Raw genomic sequence first — 4,679 nt, forward strand, 5'->3', positions numbered from 1 at the left:
GAAGGCCTAATGGCTCATTCTATTTTTACTTATAATTTTATCCTATTAAATATGCCTTTTCATTTATTATTCATGTAAAATTATTAATAGAAATTCATCACTGGTTAAGAGACATGAGTCAGCCAAGAGGCAAGTTAAATAAAAATTCAAGTTTTTCTCCATACACAAAATAACTGTCTAAGCATACTTTATGCTGGAAAAATACTTCAAGATGGCAAGTAGCACAAACAAGTGTGCTGAAGGCTGAAGCTGATTCTGAAAGCTAATGCCTCTCCCACAGCACACCATCACAAAGTGAAGATTTCTAAAGTCTGGGAGACTAAGGTAGATATTTTTGATGGAAACACCTACTCTTGTGATACTAACAAATTGTAGAGGAAAAATGATTCATAAAACCCATGAAATGCAGGAACCCCAGAGTTCTGAAAACTATCTCAGATGTAAGCCACCCAGTAGACCTGCCTGACCATTAGATTTTGTTCACTTTAGACCTTTTAGAGTGGGAAATAAACATTGATTAAATAAATCACTGAGATGTGGGGTTCTAAACAACATTTATTTTCTCAACTGTACAGTCTAAAACATTACTCCTAATGGATTAAAACACAAGTATCTGGGACATATTTTTCAAGGCTTTTTAATTTTATTAGAATATACATTTAATGTGCCACATTCTTTTCCAAATTTCTTATGGAACAATATCAAAGATTTGACATTATGCTTGACGATACTTAGGGAGTCACTTCAAGAACTGTAGAGTCATTCCACTTATGCCAAGATGATATTATATTTACATAAAGAGTGAGTTTTTAGGTTATTTGTGGTATAAGGTACAGATTCTATTCAAAACATTAGCAAAAGAAAATACAATCATTGTCAGATGAAGTCCTGATATATAAAAATAAAATAACTTAAAAAATTCCAAGCTGGGCATGGTGGCGAATGCTTGTAAACTTGGTTGGCTCTAGAGACTAAGGCATGAGAATTGCAAGCTCAAAGCCAGTCTCAGAAATTCTGCAAGATTAAGTCTCAAAAAAAAAAAAAAATAGAAAAAAAGAAAGAAAGAAAGAAAAAAGAAAAGAAAGAGCTGGGGTTTGGCTCAGTAGTTAAGCACCTGTGGGTTCAATTCCTGATTTAAATAATAATACTAATAATAATTCTAAATGACATCATGATAAACACAATAAAAATTTGTAACTGAACTTTTTTTTTTTTTGGTGGTACTGGGGATTAAACCCATGGCCTTGTGAATGTGAGGCCAGCACTCTACCAACTGAGTTATATCCCCAACCCTATAACTGAACATCTTACTTGACTCTAGCTTCCTTCTGTGACTTTTGTGCTTTTGCTATTCCTTCTCTTATTCTATACTTTCTGCCAAAATTTTCTTCAGAAACGAAAAACTCACTCCTTCCACAAATTACCTTCATAAAGGAAAATTTCTGGACGTCTTCACCCCTTTGGTAAGGATTGTCATGTCTTCTATTATGAGTTAAAAACTCTATCCTGTTCTTTAATTTGATACTTCTGCCTGTTTTTCTGTCCTTTTGTTTAAAATTGTGATTTATAAGTGTATAGTTACAATTATGGTTTACATTGCTTCCTTGCCTTAGAACAAATAAGCCTTTTGCACACTTATCTCTAAACCCCAATATTCATGCTTTGATTTTTCTTTGTGTTCAGCTACATCACCAAGGTGGTTAAAGGTCTTAATGCAAGCATTTTCTGTTTGATCTGGTCCTGGCTTCATCCCTCCCATGTATGGTGTCCAAATTTTTTTTGTGCTTGGTGAGACTTTTAGTGAGGTTACATCTCATATACCAGTTTTGATGTAATGCGATGTCTTTTTGCAAATGTGGTGGATGTGATAAGTAGATGTGATATTGGGACTTCATGGAGATAAGTGACTGCAGTGTCTACCTGTCCTGCTATGAGGTCTTATTCATGGTATAAAAGCATTGTCTTATCCCTTGTTTACAAAACCTGAATTGATGGAGTATACAAACCAAGCTTCATGTAGTTCTGATCTCAAAAGTTATGACCACTGCATGTGTACATTGTATAGAGCACTTGCTTCTTTTCAGGGCTACTTTACTTTAGAAAACTCTGAACAATTCTTTTATAACATATAAGTAAAGAAAACAGGGCTGGGGATGTGGCTCAAGAGGTAGCGCACTTGCCAGGAGTGTGTGCGGCCTGGGTTCGATCCTCAGCACCACATACAAACAAAGATGTTGTGTCTGCCAAAAACTAAAAAAAAAAAAATTCTCTCTCTCTCTCTCTCTCTCTCTCTCTCTCTCTCTCTCTCTCTCTCAAAAATAAATAAATAAATAAATAAATATTTTTAAAAAAAGAAAAAGAAAATGTTGGGCATGTTCAAATTTTCCAGAAAAATCTGACAGTAATTATTAATGATTGACAGATAAGCAAACTGAGAATCACAGAGTTAAGTGCTATATCATAGTTTATAAAGTTACTAAGTGATAAAAGCTAAGATTCAAATGAAATCTAGCTAAGGTTTTACACCTAAAAAAACTATAATATTCACAAAGTCTTACACCTAATACATTATGAGGCAAGGCTATTACTTTTTTGGCTTCTCCATTTAATATTTTCATTTTAGAAACATTTTATTAGTAGAATTAATAGTATTTCTGATGATAAATATATAAGAAAATATTCAGTACCTTCAACATCCACAATGTTCAATAGAAACCATGTAGAGTTTTTATACCTTTATATCAGATTTTTAGAAAAAGCATTTTAATCTGATAGTTAAAATCATTTTTTAAATTGTGCTACTATAAACATTGTTGTAGCTGCAGTTTTGTAGTATGCTGTGATGCCCTTCAGTATATGAATTGATAAAGAAAATGTTCTTTTTATACAAAATAGGATAATGCTCATCATTAAAGAGAATGAAATCATGGCATATGCAAGCAAATGGATGGAGCTGAAGAATATTATGCTAAGTGAAGTAAGCCAATCCCCCCCAAACCAAATGCTGAATGTTTTCTCTGACATAAAATTTCTGATATGTAATGGAAAGGAGGGAGAAGCATGGGAGGAATAGAAAAAACTATAGATAAGGCAGTGGGGAGGAAGGGGAAGAAACGGAGCATGGGGATAGGAAAGTGATGGAATGAGATGGATATCATTACCCTAAGTACATGTATGAAGACATGAATGGTGTGACTCTGTTGTGTACAAGAGATATGAAAAATTGTACTCTATTTAAGTAATATGAATTACAATGCATTCTACTGTCTTTTATAACAAATTAGAATAAAATATAAAAATTATGTTATAAAAGATTGTGAGCAAATTCAGAGGAAATATAATATTTAAATACAAAAATAAAAAAGCATGTTTATATATGTTGAAATGTTTTATATATTCCATTGTGGAGTTTGTAATACTCAAGAATAACTGTAACATATTATGAAAAAAAGCAAATACTTTTGAAGCAACTAAAATATATTCATTTATTTAAAAAGTAATATATTGTCTCATTTAAATCTATTCTTTGAGTGAGAGAGAGAAAAACAGAATACAAAGAGTGATTAAGAAAGTAAAACAAAATAGGTAGAAGTGGAAAACTAAATATACAAATGAAGAAAGAAGTCTTAAGTACTAGAGAATCAATGCTAAAAATAAAAAAAAAAAGTGAATGCATGATAAGACTGTGAGGAATGACAGATTATGTATCCTCTGATAAATCTCTGAAAACTTATTTTCTTGGGATAAAGATAACATATGAAACTACTTATCACAAGTTTAGACACGATTTTGTAATTACTTATTCATGAAAGTTTATTAAATAATATCAATACTAGATACTTCCTGGAATTTTTCTCCAAGTCGATGAAATCTTTGATATGTTTTAGAATATGTATGTGCATGTGCACTCTAGAACACTATGTATAAATGTATATATGTTTTATCCAAGGTTAACTTTTATATGTATGTGAAATAATTTGATTCTTTTATATTTTTCTAAATATAATGGTAAATGAAATATTTTTGTAGAAAATATAATGTGAGTGATCTGTTTATTTTAAAGTGTCTGAATTTTTTTTTACATAACTGGCTTTGTAAAGCCAGACATTTCTATATTTTAAATAAAAGGTGTGTTTGAGGGGGCTGGGGATGTGGCTCAAGCAGTAGCATGCTCGCCTGGCATACGCAGGGCCCTGGATTCGATCCTCAGCACCACGCACAAATAAAGATGTTGTATCCGCCAAAAACTAAAAAAATAAATATTAAATCTCTCTCTCTCTCTCTCTCTCTCTCTCTCTCTCTCTCTCTCTCTCAAAAAAAAAAGATGTGTTTGAATAAAAACATTTTAAGAAAGCCTCCATTCAATGATGAATAAAATTCCCTATTAAAGAGTATTGGCCATTTTTATTTTTTTAGTAGAAAATGTTTCCCATAAAAAGAAGCAATTGATGTTAGCCCACCACAGTACGCTAAATCACCTTTCATATAAACCTATGGCAGGGATGCTAAGAAGATTATATTTCAAAGCACAATGGATCTCAAACATCAAATAAAACTCTAGGCTTCATGAAACCAAAAGAAAAGATTTTACCAGCACTTTCTATTTACCACAGAGCCTTCTCTCAAAGAAGTAGGCAGTCCTATGCTAAGTATTTGATAGCATACCCTTGGTGTCAACA

This window comes from Marmota flaviventris, unplaced genomic scaffold (assembly GCF_047511675.1).
Source record: "Marmota flaviventris isolate mMarFla1 unplaced genomic scaffold, mMarFla1.hap1 Scaffold_54, whole genome shotgun sequence".
Taxonomy (NCBI): Eukaryota; Metazoa; Chordata; class Mammalia; order Rodentia; family Sciuridae; genus Marmota; species Marmota flaviventris.